The sequence below is a fragment of the Podarcis muralis genome, chromosome 11 (assembly GCF_964188315.1).
Source record: "Podarcis muralis chromosome 11, rPodMur119.hap1.1, whole genome shotgun sequence".
NCBI classification, from domain to species: domain Eukaryota; kingdom Metazoa; phylum Chordata; class Lepidosauria; order Squamata; family Lacertidae; genus Podarcis; species Podarcis muralis.
In genome coordinates, this window is record NC_135665.1 from 32,952,016 (window position 1) to 32,967,084 (window position 15,069).

General features: G+C 40.4%; 1 protein-coding gene and 1 long non-coding RNA gene across 15 annotated transcripts in view; one reads left to right on the forward strand and one right to left on the reverse strand.

Annotated features, from left to right (window-relative positions):
- The window catches only part of LOC114606762 (uncharacterized), a 61,953-nt gene extending 61,351 nt beyond the window's left edge, over positions 1 to 602 (reverse strand). Inside the window, exon 1 of the long non-coding RNA XR_003708969.2 lies at positions 442 to 602. This is a non-coding gene — a long non-coding RNA (uncharacterized LOC114606762). The remainder of the gene's footprint in view (positions 1 to 441) is intronic.
- Positions 1 to 15,069, forward strand: part of MEF2C (myocyte enhancer factor 2C) — a 172,987-nt gene that overhangs the window by 20,589 nt on the left and 137,329 nt on the right. For 2 of the 14 annotated variants that reach the window (XM_028749302.2, XM_028749304.2), the window contains exon 1: positions 1,051 to 1,648. The exons of 10 other annotated variants lie outside the window; for them this stretch is intronic. The gene's annotated coding sequence lies outside the window, so the exon portion shown is untranslated. Of the gene's footprint in view, positions 1 to 1,050; positions 1,649 to 2,095; positions 2,241 to 15,069 lie in introns of those variants that run through there. 2 more of the 14 variants (XM_077936230.1, XM_077936231.1) reach the window with 2 other exon arrangements.

Below are 15,069 nucleotides of genomic sequence, written 5' to 3' on the forward strand. Positions count from 1 at the left end.
TCTGCCGGTCGATTCCCTGCTTTAGCCTCATCTGTCTTTATTGACCTCAATGGGCAAACGAAGACGCCACGCTTCCTAAGCATTTAAGCAGCTCCCCCACCCCAGCTCCGTCCCCTCGCCCTCCTGGCTCCACATCCATCCCATCCCAGCCAGCCAGCCAGCCCACCGACCCACTGGTTTAAAAAAGAAGTGTTGCCGCTGGGGACCTCCGGGCGCCCTCCTTCCTTCTTCCTTCCTTTCCTTTCCTCCCTTTCCTTTCCTTTCCTTTCCTCCCTCCCTCCCTCTTAACTTCTCAATCCACGCGCGCCTGGGGAGCTGCCGGGGTCGCCTCTGGCCGAGACCACTTCGCTGGCCCAGACGACTCCAACCACGATCTCGCGCGTCCTCTCCTCCTCGCCCCCACCCGTCCCTGTCCAATATCTTCTGGGGACACAGACAGACCTGATCAGGAGGGGGACCGGCATCTGCGGGGCGGTGTTCTCCGCCTCTCTGCCGCGCGATCGCTTTGCTCGTGAATAATAATAATAGTAATAATAATAAGGATTGTCACCAAGGCTTGCTCCGTGGCATATACCAAGTCCTTCGACTCCCCATATCCACTAACCAAGACGTGCCCCCCCCACTATTGGGCGCGCGCGCGCTCTCCCTACCCCCCCCCCCCCCGTGGTAAAAAACTAAAATTAGCAAAATGTCAGGCATGGCAAGATTGATTCAGCCAAGATGCAATTATCATTTAAAAAGTGCTTGATTGAGGTGCCTGATGTTGGGTGATTTATTCTGCATACCATATACATAATTAAAGTAGGGTAGTGGAGTAATTTATCAATCTCGTTGAGACTAGAGAGGGGCGAGAGAGAAAGAGAGAGCGAGAGCGCTTTGCCATTGCCTCTTCCTCCCCTTCTAGACTCCTAGCTGGTCTCTCGCCTCACTCTCGCTGTTTGTTTTATTAAAACGCTTTCGGGATGTGATCCCGCCCCCTTTTTTCAAGAGTGAAACTGATTATTTCTCCAGCTCGGTAGGAGAGAGTCATTCGTTTGGGATTGTGGGAGAGAGAGGGGAGAAGAAGAGGAGGAGGAGGAGGAAGAAGGGAGGAGGAGGAGGAGGGAGGACACAAGCAAGAGAAGCTTCGCCGGGCGTGTAGTTGTGAAGCTTCCTTTCCCTGCCTCTCTCTCTCTCTCTCTCTCCTCCATCCGTGATGTTACAAAGCCTGTGAGCTGTTCTTTTCCCCCACTCGCCTCCTGTCACTTCCTTCCTAGACGCTCTCAGGACGATTCCTGCTTACTTTTAATCCGGTCAGCAGCACGGGCACTTTCGCCTCCTGAATCCTCAGATACACACACACATACGCCGCCACCATCGCCAGAGAGCTGCTGGCTGCTCATTGGATTGCTTTGCAAGGTTGTGTGTGTGCGCGCGTGTGCGTTGCGCGCGCGCGTATGTGCGGTTAAAGGAGGCTGCATGTTGAACCAGGTGGTGAACATCTTACAAGGCTGGAAGAACTAACGGCTCCCCCCACCCCTGCTTCCTTCTCCTCCTCCTCCTCCTCCCCACCACTCTCCTCGGTCTCTTGTCTCTTCTTCTCCCTCGGTTGCTTCCAAGAAGGGGGAAATATCTCAAGGACTAGCCTGATCATCCAGCCCTTTGCAATGTAAGTACACGTGCGATTTCATCGCGAAGTAGCATAGACTTGCTCCTTCAGCCCCTCGTGGAGGCATTGCAATGTTTTGTATGGCAGGAGGCTTAGCATGTACTGGGAACGTGCGTGGCGCAGACATAGCGTAATCGGGTGGCTTTAAAGTAACTTTGCACTCAAACCCAACATAGTTAAAAGTTGCAGAGAAATTGTGTCTCTTCTCCCCCCCTCCCCTCCCCATCCTCCATCAGCTGCATGAGTATTTAAACTTTCATGAAGTTAGTTCACGTCATTGGTGTGTTTTGATATTGTAAAGTGCACTCAGGTTTGTTTGTCTGACCTTGGAGTACTTGCCCTGCGAGTTATCAAACAGTGCAGTGAAGAAATAAGCTGGCATAAGTGCAAATGGCCTTTTCAACTCGGCTGTGTGCAGCACGTCACTTTTGTTTTAATGCCTCGGTTTTCGACACAGCATCCCTCCCAGAGCATCTTTCTCATTTGCACACTTTGCTTTGAGATGGGGGAATCTGGGAGATCCGAATGGGGAAAGGTCTCTCTCTCTCTCTCTCTCTCTCTCTCTCTCTCTCCAGCCTTTCCAACTTTAGCTGTAAGTTAAGCAAAGCTAGATTGCTCCCTGGCAAGCTGTCTAACTTCATTATTTATCTTATTTTCACCCGGTTTTAGTTTTGTATGGAGGAGGAAGGGAAATCTATAGAAGATAGTGTTTCATTATTTGAAAATAGTTATATTTTGGAGTAGCTCAAGAGACTTGATTCGGGAGATCATGTGAGAATAGTGTTACTTTAATAATGCTGTTTGTCTGAATTGTAGAACTTGTTGTTTTCATATTTACGTAGCTGGCCAAGCTTGTAGTGTCTCATCTTTAGAGTAACCAAGATAGGTCTTTTAAAATTAAATGCTTATGGTACACACCTCATACCTGCTACTGTTTTAAAGTGATTAAGCGGAAGAAGGGCATTCAGCCAATATTTCAGTGGTGGTCTATAGATTCCTAGCTCAAGACAAAATGCTTTTTAGTAGCGTATATAAAATGAAACATGAAGGCCATTGTCTTAAATATATATCAGTACCTTACATTTGCTTTACTAGAGGATATAAAAGTGTCCAGTTGGCCAATTACATTAGACAGATATGTGAAGCCTGGTTTTTTCCCCCTTTCCCGGTGGCACTTAGCAGTGGCATTGTCATTATAGAGTATACATATTTATATGTAATATAATAATGCCAAACCCTAAGGCATAATAGAGACAGGGCATAGGAGTATAATCACCTGTGAACCAAGACCTATTTTTTACAGAATAATTTCAGGATGCTACTTCAGTCCCAAATAAGGTTCAAGGAATCTTTTATCATAATGTGTTACTTATGTTTTAAGGAAGTTATAGTCAATAAAATGAGCATCTTTTGAAGCATTTATATGTCCCCCCTATGCTTCAGTGCACATTGTATCTATTCTTAATATTATGCAAGATTACTCAGTGCCACTGGAAGCACTGGAATATATTTCACTAGCTAAAATCCTCAAGATTTGGAAAGCATTGCCTGCAATCTAGCAAAACATATGTATATGAATTGTTATTGTATGTTATGATATTAGTTTCGGGGGGGCAGTTCTATGATTTGATCCTGCACATCTTTCTATGAGTTAGATTTCACAAAACTGCTTGGGTGACAATAGACAACTCATAGGAATGAGTAAAATGAAGCTGATAAACAGAAAGAAATCTCTTTTTGACAGGTTCCAGATATGACATAAATGATTAGATAGCCATTTTATCCTTGCTGATAACTGCATATCATTGGAATATATGAGTTTCACTTTTCTCTAAAGTGTGCTAAATTATAAACACTGCACCTATAGTGAGGTTGTCTCAGAAAAGTGTACCTGGGATTGCTTTACAAATATCATTGTACAGAATGCAGTTAAAGTTACTTGTTTGGGTTGCCTGTTCTGGAATCCTTAATGTGTGTAATAATGACAATGTAGTACCTGCATGGTAAGGATGTTTACTTGGAAAAGAAGTTGTAGGCAAATAACTCGCTTGTTGATAAATTCTTATGATAATAGGGCAGATGGATGACTTTTCATAAACCATCATGTAAGCAGGTACCTGTCTTAATATACCTAAACTATATACATTTATATACCTAAAGCATATATTCAAATATGTAAAAATATTTTTGTCTTGTGATTTAAAAATATTAAGTAACTCTTAGGAGGACAGAAATATTCCTACCAGTTCTGAACTGAAAACTAATTAAGTTCTATATTTTCCATTTATTACGTGGATAAAAATGGGTAACACCGCACTCCAAAACGCATTTACTAAGTTGTAAGTTCTGTTGAAATCTATGGAACTTGCTTCTAAAGGAAAGTTATTTGCCAGTGTTGTTGTATTTAATAGAATTTGTTCTCAATTATTTTGCTTTTAAAATGTCTTATTTCTAAGAAGTAAATTTTTCAGAAGTTTGACACACTAATCAAGGGCATACTATCTCTACAAGACAAGCAGCCTTTTAAATGTTTTCAGCAAGTCATGATTTCATGTCAGATGCCAGAGAGAATGATCACTTTAATAACTTTCAGACTTTAACCTGTTGGACATAGACCAACTTCTTAGCTATGTAGCCTAACCAAAATTAGAATAACATGGATCTGAGTGGTTTTAAACTCTCTGATTATTTCTATATGAGGTTCACAAAGTTCTATTCATGGAAATAAAAATAGTATCTTCATCATTTCTACACATCATGTTGTATTTTGTGTAATGTGGGTTCTTTCCCCATGTTAAATTCAAGTTTTATGTAAATGTACGTTCCTGGCTACCCGACAAGTTAAATGTTATAAATGAAATTCAGAAAAAGTATACATCTTGCTAAAAAGTTTGTTAACTAACTGAAGTGTAGCAAGTTGTGGCTTTAAATGACTGATGGCATAGGTCTGCCGCATTTATGTTTGTAAAGTACAACGTATATACTTTAGAACTACCAGTAGTTGACGCAGACTGCAGAAGTTGCAAGTGAAATCTGCAGATATTCAGGCACATCTCCTTGCTTTTTGAATATAGTAATTGGTTTGCTGCTCTGAACAGATTTAAGTTAATCTCCTGAGAGCTGACGGTCAATATGTTACATGCGGACAGGTGATTAAATCCCAGTATCTTCAGTTCTGTACCTTAATCTCAACTGTCGCATTGACTGCAGTGCAGTAGAGCTTGGCTGTTCGCTGGGATTTGTCATCTTTAGGAAATCAGAGCAGCTTATAGAGACAATTCACAAAACCAACAGTGACAACAAAGTCTTATGTGCCTTACAAAAGGAGGATTAGGCAGTTCAGATGTCAACTTGATTGGACAGAGATAAAAGCTGATTGCTGCTGCGTGGCAAGGCACACTTCATTTTCAATTGGTTATTTATTACATAAGGGCTACTATAGCATGATTGCTTAGTCATTGTTAAGTGCAATTGGAAGCATGGGGAAATCATTTTTTTAAAAAAATTGGAGGGGGGATTGCAATGTGATCATTCAAAAATTGCAGCTTAATGGTATTCTAATGCTTTGAGAGCTCAGTGGCTGTGCAATTACTATAGAACCTTAAAGTTTTATGTAAATGCACTACCTGGTTATATGAACCGTCTTCCCAAGTAATCGTTCCGAAAGTCAAAGACTACACCTATTTCTTACTGTACCTCTATAGCAAAATGCAACGTAAAGGCACAGCGAATCCTCTAACCAGTTTATTTTGGAGGATTTCTGTTGGAATCATGGAGATTGCTATTGAATAAATTCAGGATGGCAGCTATTTGCCTCAGTTTATTTTTATTTATTTATTTATTTATTATGTGTGCAAGGCTTTTAAACTCTCTTCCTCCTGGAAGCTTTTGGCTAACTTTTAGAATGGAATACTCAGTTGTGGTTTTTGTATTTGCATCTCTGGAGGGTTAACTAATATTTTTTGAATTAAACTTTGGAAGCACTGAACGTTCTAGCTGACTAATTGTCTAGTTTCTCCCCTTTTATTAAAACCTGATAAAACCCAATGGATACCCCTCAGTGTCTTACGCTGTGTGACCCCAATAAGTTAGCCATAAATGTAAACATTCCATTCCATTGCCTTTGGCAGAGGTAAAGGTGATCTCTAAAATTAATACTGATATGCTTACTTTTTTTTTACTGGTGGTTTGTATTTTTAGAATTTAAAATAATATAATTAAAATGGGTAACACTCATTTAGCTATAGATTTCCCCCTATTTGTCATATAGGAAATTTCATTTCCTATGTGTTTCTCTCTTGCCCTCATCCTCCCCGCCCCCACCTTTTCATTCCACATGACCTTATTTGTAGGATTCATTGCTTGGTTAAGGTGCAGTACATGTTAATAAGCAGATTTGGACTGTGATCCTAAGCACACTTACTCGGAAGTAAGTTCCACTGAAATCAGTGGGGCTTAAAATAAATGCTTATAGAGATGAAGAGCCAGTCACTAGAGAGAAAGGACTCACCCAAAGCTATGTCCCCAAGCATGTTTACTTGGAAATAAAGCTCTTCTAAAACTAGTGGGATTTGTTTTTAAATGATGTGTTAGGACTAGGGTGCCAGTCAACTTAAATCAAAGCACTCTGGTTTAACTAGATTGTGGACTGGAGTGTGTAAGCATTGAAAACGAACAGTGGCAAGATTGCCGTCTTACTTTGAGGCTGCGAAAATATATAAACAGTGTAATAGAGCGTTTAACCTACCCCAAGCATTTCATAGCACTACAAAGTAGAAGTTTAAGTGGCAAGAAACTGTTTTAAGGCATGTTGTTATACTTCATGAAGCACTATTAATAATAAAGTATAATAATAGAATGTGTAGATGCTGCTGGGAATTAAATGTATTCTTTCAACTTACTCTCAATTGTCAAGAATAGAGTGGAAGCTCACAACTGCTCTGGTTTATGTTTGTGTTACATGTTTTTTATAAAATCTGGATATGTCTGTGTTTGTAAGCAGCATTTTCAGCATACAGATTATGATTTCAATCTGTAAATATCTCTGGTAGTGATTATTTTCAGTGGGGGCTGAGCCACCAAACAAAAATCTCTTAGTTTTCCCATGTTTTGTGTGGTCGCAATGGATTCTGAATAACTTAATGAAGTGAATATCATCTAGCAGTAGAGGGGTGTATTAGGAAGGGAGAAACTTGCTTATCAGAATTTAGCAACTTTTTCTTATTGTTATAACAAAAAGTTGCGATATGGTCTTTTATGGGTCACCAGCTGTGTTTTTGTTGTGTGTGTGTATGTAATCGTGAAAGTCTGTTTAGGTGGCTTTAAACCATTTTTCACAAATCTCAACTTTTGGAGAAAGTATTGGGATATGAACATCCTCAGCAATGAAATGTATTTTCTTTCTGACACAAGACCAAGATGTCATAAGGTGCCATAAATGTGGTTTATGGCCTAGACTGCAAATACAGAGATGATAAGACACTTAGCCTCATTCTGTCTAGAATTTACACTATAGACTAAAAGCATCTGAAAGAAACTGCCCCCCCACTACAACCCACAGCTGAAGATGTGTGTTAATATACACTCAATTTCATATAACGATTAATTAAAACAATTTTCTGGGTGTGTAGTTCTTGCTGACATGCTGAAATTTGTTATTATTATTTTTTATCAAGTGTGGCAAATCTTTAGGCTAAAATGCTGCCACACAATTAGCTGTATTTCAAATGTCTGTGCAGTAGAAAAAGAACAATTCTGGAATCTGCCACTTATTCGTGTCATTTGTGATGGGACTATGGCTCATTTGTCACCTTACAGATTCTTGCTATCAAGTTAAGTGGTTTTAACAAAGGCATCTAATGAATTAGGCTCTTGATGTGAGCTCTTGGGCTACTATTTATCAGTTGCTCAGGTGCCACAGGATACTTTGGCTGCAATCCTGCACATAGTTAGGCTGTTTAAATTTCTCTGGAGCCAGTGGAATTTAAATAGATTGATTGTGCACAGGATTGCACCTGGAAATGTCTTTTCTTCAGGGGAGGGGGTATACTGCAAGCTGTACTGAATGTATAAGAATGCATGAAACATAACATCCTGGTAGACAACAGATTAGTAAGTGTACATGCATATTCACATGAGTGTGTACTCCAGAACACTCCAGAAAGGTGCTATAGAACTGAGTAGGTTTGAGGGGGGGGGGGAATGTTACACTCTTTTTGGCTCACCTGTCCTTCCAGCAGGAAATAGCATAGCATATGATAAACTGTGTTGAAGCATTCCCTAGTAAGGCATTTGTGGCAATTCCCAAATGGTTAGTTAAATATGTACATGCTGGAAATGTCAAAATACATGAGAGGTTTTCACCCTTTAGCCAGGAAAGCAAACAAGCAAAACAGATTGCAAACTTTCCCATGAAAAGACAAGCTTTTCTTTTTCCTGGAAAACAGTAGGCAACTTTTAAAGCTTGCGTACATTGCATTAAAGAAGGACCTGGATTTTATTGGGCAATCCTGTTAAGTAAGTGTGCCTAGAAGATCTTGTAAACTATTGTGGCAAGGAGTGGGGTGGGTGGGAGTCCTTAAAGACCAATGTATAATTTCTTTCTAAACGAGATCATAGTAGCGGCTCTGCAACTAAGAGTAAAGTAAGTGTGCTGGATTGGAATAATTAAATGCACTACTGCTGCAGTTAAGAGATTTAGTTATTTCTACCGTTCCCCATCTCTCACATCCATAAGTCTTGACCCTCTCCCCCAGTTCCTACAGGTTCCCCCTGTCCATAAAGCTATCATAGCAATTCAGGACATCAGTGCTGAATGAATGAGAACATCTTGGTATGCCAGAATGATTTAAGCCAGTGCCCATGTTCTGTCACATCACTGTCAAGGAGGGATTTCAAGGATGGGAGTAAAGAACAGGAAATGGAAGGGACTGCATAGGCCACAGGCTGGACGCCACTGTATCACAGTGTCACAACAGAGTCAGCTGTCAGAGGAGGCTGGGAACTAGGAGCTGAGCCAAGGAGTTAGCTCCGAGAGACCATAGTGGGAATCGGAGCTGAAGAATGCACAGGAATACACCAGAGCAAGGAAGATCTTGTTCAGGAAGTCAAAACAGGAAGCCTTCATAGTATTTCATGTCCTGGAGGACCCAACAGCCAACATGGATCTAAGGAACAAGTCTGGGACCTGAGAACACTTTGTTGCCAGGAAGGTGCCTGGTTGGGTAGCAGACCACACAGGGCAGCCATGCAGAAATGAAGGTTCCCAGTGCTATTCCTGGCAGGTCCTGACAAACAGCAAGAATAATTGCCTAATGAAAAAGAGCTAAAGAGTTTTCTCGTATGCAACAGAGCCATGTGTGGTGCTGCCTTGGTACTCTGGTGACATTCTGGGTATGTCAGACTTACACCCTCCGCTGATGTTGGCAAGTTCTGTCTATAGCAATTCCCGGATTATAGCTGATAAACTAAGACCACTGTAGAGCTCTGAGCTCTGGAACTTATTCTTAAAAATTCTTTGTGGTGGAGATGTTACAAAAGAATTGACGCTACCTTTAGAATAAACAGTTGTTTTGGCAGACCCAGCTATGTGGGCATGCCAGAATATAAAGAGTAAACTATATGTTACATGCTCACTCACTTCGCTATGCCCCAGTGCTTATTTTGACAACAACAACAAAAAATTACTTTGGGAGGGGAAAATTTACAGCAAGCAAAACAATGAAGTTCAAAGTGTGATTAAACTAACACTTGAAGCAAACCTTTTAGAGAAAATGACACTTGGACAGTGATTTAAAATGGAGAAAAATGTGATCAGGGAATGAGTTAAATGTGTGCTCCCTCCTCTGCAGTTAAAAAAGATAACAAAAAGAAAAGATAGTTATATGTGAAATGTTGCTTTATTTCTCAGTGGGGCAGAGAGGGGCTAATATTACCAGTGTTTAATGTTGATTGCTGACAGCATTCACTTGACCCTATTATTTGCAATATGATTGAAGTCAATGCTAAATTTATATGCTGGCCTAGGAATCTATCTAATATATGTTTTAATTTTTTATCTTTTAGTACTTTAAGCCAGAGATGTAGAGTGAGATTAACTCAGTTAAAGACAGTGGCTGAGTTTGTAAACGTAGCAGGATGAGTGACGCTTGCGGTATGCAACTATTGCCTGGGTTAAACTGCAGTATTTGCTTTTAAATATTCAATCAATACCTGTTTAAAGAGGAAAGACTTTGTACAAAGGGCTGAGAGGACTACAGTAATTGCTTAGAGACAACTTCTATAGAAGCAAAGTTAGCAGATTAAACAATCCTGAGGAAATGTTGCCTTTTAACAGTGAAATGATGTAGCTATTGTGAATGTTTTCTTAATTTTAATTGTCTGAAAATATAAACTATCAGTGCAGTTAAAGACAATGCAACTGCAATAACTGCTTCAGTTTTAATGAAAAGCAGATTTTTGTTCCGGAGAGTGAAATGGACAAAGTTGTTCCTGCACAATTGGTGACAGCAAGAGAACTTCCTGATTAAAAAAGGAAGCCCAATGTGGTCTAAACAGTCACATCAGAGCGAGGATTTGGGTGGTCCTGTTTCTCCTTTGGTTTTGCTACCCTAAACCACATTTTAGGAGGCCAAGTCTTTGTGTCCATGTTAACACTGTGGACTCCCAGAATGACAACGTTTTTGCTTCTGGTGGTGGAGAACCTCCGGAGCCAAACAGTGGGTTTAATTCTGAAGCCCTAAGCACAATTTACTGTGAAGTAAGTCCCACTGAACTTGTGGTTGTTACTTCGGGCTAAAACATGCTTGGAATCCCACTGTGGATATGTTACTTTGTTTGGCTAGATAATGCCAAGAAGATCGGGGATGATGATTTCCAAAATAAATTCTTCATCTCTTTGATTTTATTGCTCCAATTCCATATTCCTTTCTCATTACCTATTGTACAGAGAAATTTGCAGGTGGGTTGTAGCTGATAAAATAATTTTTCAACAAAATACTGTCCTTTTATAAAGGAGACACCCGTGCATTTGGTTTTAAGGGGTTAGGCAAGCTAGACCAGTGAGGAGGGAGAGCCAGATGAATCTGGTTTAGCAGTTTCCCTTAACCATTTCAGGGGTTTTTCCCCTCAAAAATTGCTTCAAAAGTCATGGGCAGAAGATTAAATTTAATAAATAAATAAACAGGATAATGTTATCACTAATATTTTTTAAGTGTTTGTTTTGATTGAAAGGTATTTTGTAGCAGTTTTTGGTCACATTGTACATGCGTGTCTGGAAAAAAAGAACTGACACACATTACTTGCAGCGATTTTGCTGTCCACGGCAAAAGAAGTTGTCAACCCCAGTTTACAGTGTTCAAAATGTGAACTGGAATGTTCATAGGAGCCTTAGACATTCTGTACATCACACAGCTTAAAATGCAGTCTAGAATATGCATCCTTGCCACTACCGTAGCATGTAGCTATTGAACTTAACCAAAAATACATTTATGTATAAATTCACATCACAGTAATATGATCGTTAATGTTAATGAGGTACGGTAACCTGATAGACTCATTAACTACCAAAGAGAATGAAACAGTATTTCATTAAAACTGCTTAAAGTGTAAACATTTTGTTTAAAAAGAATTTTGTAACCTAGTGATATCAGATCATGGATACTGTGATTAAATTTAAAAGCATGGCAGTGCCGACAGTGGAAGATAATTTAATATTGTATTTTAAAGGAAAAGCACTAATTAGTCGCTGGAAACCCGACATTTTTAAAGAAGTGATTGAATGTGCAACGACTAAAGTACTTTAACATATATGTGGAATTGATGCCATGAGGCCATCAACTTAGTGGGATCAGTCGAGAAGGAAAAATTTTCTTAGCAATTGTTCCCAATGAACAATTACTTTATTTGTCAATTATTTCTCAACAACAGAAATTTGAACTATTTTGAAGCAAATTTTCAATTTTGATTCTGTCTTTTGAGTTTTGTTGAATGCAAGAAACCTTTGCCAAACTTCTTTAAACTGTACCTTTCATTATTTTGAATGGCTGACCTGTATGCTTTATGGACTGCAGATTTCGCATAGCTTTTTTGTTTCAGAAGAGTCCCATGCCACCCTAAAGTGGTCTGCTACAGAACTTATTGCTGCATGAAGTTGGGGGGCTATTTAGTTAGACTTCAGCACTGAAAAATAAATTTGCTCTCTGATTGCAAGCTAAGATATGTATATAATGTCTCACCTAGTATATTTAAATGGTATTTTGCAATGGTATATTACGATGGAGGGCTTGCTGACTTTGACCGCAAGAGTTATGTTTTTCTTTGTTTTTGTAATTACCTTAAATAGATATTCAAAATATATGTGAAGTGTGTCACAAGAGGCTATTGGATGAGAATGACAGAAGATCATTTTTCTTGAGTTATTGGGGCAAAAATGAGAGTCTGGGGATAGAACGGGACAGTCAAATGGCACAATATGAGGTGGGGAGGATTGTGGTACCACTATAATAATGCTGAAGGGACACGGGTGGCGGGGTGGGTTAAACCACAGAGCCTAGGACTTAACAATCAGAAGGTCAGTGGTTTGAATCCCCGCAATGGGGTGAGCTCCCGTTGCTCAGTCCCAGCTTCTGCCAACCTAGCAGTTTGAAAGCACGTCAAAGTGCAAGTAGAAGGTAAACAGCGGGAAGGTAAACAGCGCTTCTGTGTGCTACTCTGGTTCACCAGAAGCAGCTTAGTCATGCTGGCCACATGACCCGGAAGCTGTACACTGGCTCCCTTGGCCAATAAAATGAGATGAGCTCTGCAACCCCAGAGTTGGCCACGACTGGACCTAATGGTCAGGAGTCCCTTTCCCTTTACCTATAATAATGCTGACTCAAACTAGCCAGTAGTTGCATTTTGAAGTATTGCCACGATCAAAATAGCTTATCAGCTGCCCCTCCCCTTCTCAGCTGTGAGGAGGACAACTTGTGCAATTATGTGATTATACAAGCTCAGAACCCACCCCCTACTCACTAACATCCACACCAGAAACCCCATTAATATGGGCCTCTTGCAGTGGAAATACTTATATTTCTGCTTTCCGACAGTATGGAGGTTTAGGTCACTATCAAAATATGCTGCATTGCTTTGGTTCCTAATGAAATAACCCAATGGAACAATTGTGTAGTGAGATCTATCAAAGGAATCAACTGAATGATTTTTTCTTTAGGATGGAGCTAACAAGCATAAGGCTGGGGGGCCTTCACAGGCTCATGAATACAACCCATAGCACTCCTAAGACAATCTATACAAAGCAGCCCAGTGGGTGCTAGTGTGTACCTCTCCTTCAGCCTCATCCAGATTGAATCTGATTGGAACACAGTCATAGAAAAAGTATCTGAAGAAGTGTGCATGCACAAGAAAGCTCATACCAAGAACTAACTTAGTTGGTCTTTAAGGTGCTACTGGAAGAATTTTTTTTTTTTTTTTTGTTTTGACTATGGCAGACCAACACGGCTACCCATCTGTAAATAGAAAAAGGGGTGTGTGCTTTACTAAAGTCAGAATTTGCAATGAATAGTGAAGGATGTAGAAGGCTGACAGTGCATGGGTGCTTATGTTGGCAGGATTGGTGAGGGACACAGGTCTTTGGGTTTGTGAGGATTTGCAAGGGAAAGTGCTAACCTTGCGAAAGAGCTGAGAAGGTGAGGAATGGGAAGCTTTGGTGTTGCTTAGACCAAGATGAGTGAGAACTGGTGGCCTGAGTTTGCAATAGTTGTAGCAGTGAATGGGTTTGGGGCAAGCAAGATATGGAAGGTGTGAAACTTTGGGACTTGGTATTAATGGGCGTTCTTAAGAGTCATCCCTGGTCCTACTGCTGTGAAAAAAATTATAGCTGAGATCTCTGGGCACATGCTGTGTGAGGCTTTAAACCCTGCAACCCATTTCAGATTGCTGCCTCTAATTTAGGGAAATCGCTGTAATAGAATAGCCAGTCTACTGCAGTACCATAATACTTGGGGAAAGGGCTGTAACTCTTTGTTAGATCATCTGCTCTGTATCCAGATGGTCCCAGCTTCAGTCCCCAGCATCTCCTGCTAAGGCTGTGAAAGACTCCTTGCCTGAAAGTTGAAACAGCTGCTGGCAGTCAGTGTCAATCAACTAAGTTATATTCAGAGTACATCCATGGAAATTAACGAACATTCCTAAGTTATCTCTATTAATTTCAATGGGTCTACTCTGAATAAAACTTAGTTGAAAACCGCCTAATATAAGGTTGCTTTTTCATGTTCCTATGTACACATACAGTGGTAAGCAGTTCATGTAGTGGGGAGTAAATGGTAGTAAATGTCCCGTTTCTGGAACTGTTAATATTTACTGTGCTGACTGAATGGCTGTGAATCTGCATTTGATTTTATTATGTTGCCTGAAAGAAGAATACCAACAAACTGGGCTAGAACATCCAAGCACATATTTATTCCCGCCAGGCATTTATCTAAAAGTAATTTCAACTTGAAAACAGTTGGTTTGCAACTGAAAATTATTATTTTTTATTTTTATTTTAAGGCGGTACAATATTTACACATATAGATGCATCTGATAAAAGCAACAACTTGTAGCATGAAGATGAGCTGAAGGCCAGATTTATCACTGGTCTACTTTTGTCTTAAGTGGAGATTGGCAATACAATACTACATGTTTTTATGTGGAGGCTTGTCTCACTGCCCTCACTGGGGCTCACATGGGATGGCAGCCTGCGTCGTACTGCTAAACCTCTGAAACATGCAGCGTTCCCCCTTGCAGCCATTCCCGTCAGAATGCTGCTGCAACAAGGAATTCACTGAAATGCAACATTGTGCTTACTAATTCTTATTTTCTCTGCTACTGTACCTTTGTGGACTCTAGCTCAGAGTTGCGAGTGTATCTGTTTGTGGCTCCCAGTGGCCGGGCATTCCAGGCAGATGTAAGAAGTTAGCAAATCCTCATACTGCTGCTGCTTTCGTTATCTATCTGTCACTCTCTCATATTCTGAAGCCGGAGCATAAGGAGATGCAGTGACGGTGAGATAAAGCAGGGCTTTTTGCTGGCTGCAAAACCAGAAGTGTCTATAACTTTATCTCTTAGAGTTGTTAGGTATAGAATGTCATGAGATGCAGGAATTTGGGAGTATCAGATACTGTAAATGTAGGATGCAGCATGACATGTTGCAAGTCTCTCTCTTTTTCCCTGTTTGTTTATTTGTGTGTGCGTATGCAAAGCAATACACAAATGAAGATGTTAAGAATTAAACTGGATGTGGAAAATACAGATCATAGCAGCAGACAAAGAAGAGGAATCTTTTGTACTTGTGTAAAAAAAACCCAGGTGGTTTCCAGAGAAGGTTTTGGCCAGGATGCACCATGCTAATTTTTCTCAGATGGATATTTCGTCATGTGCCTTAA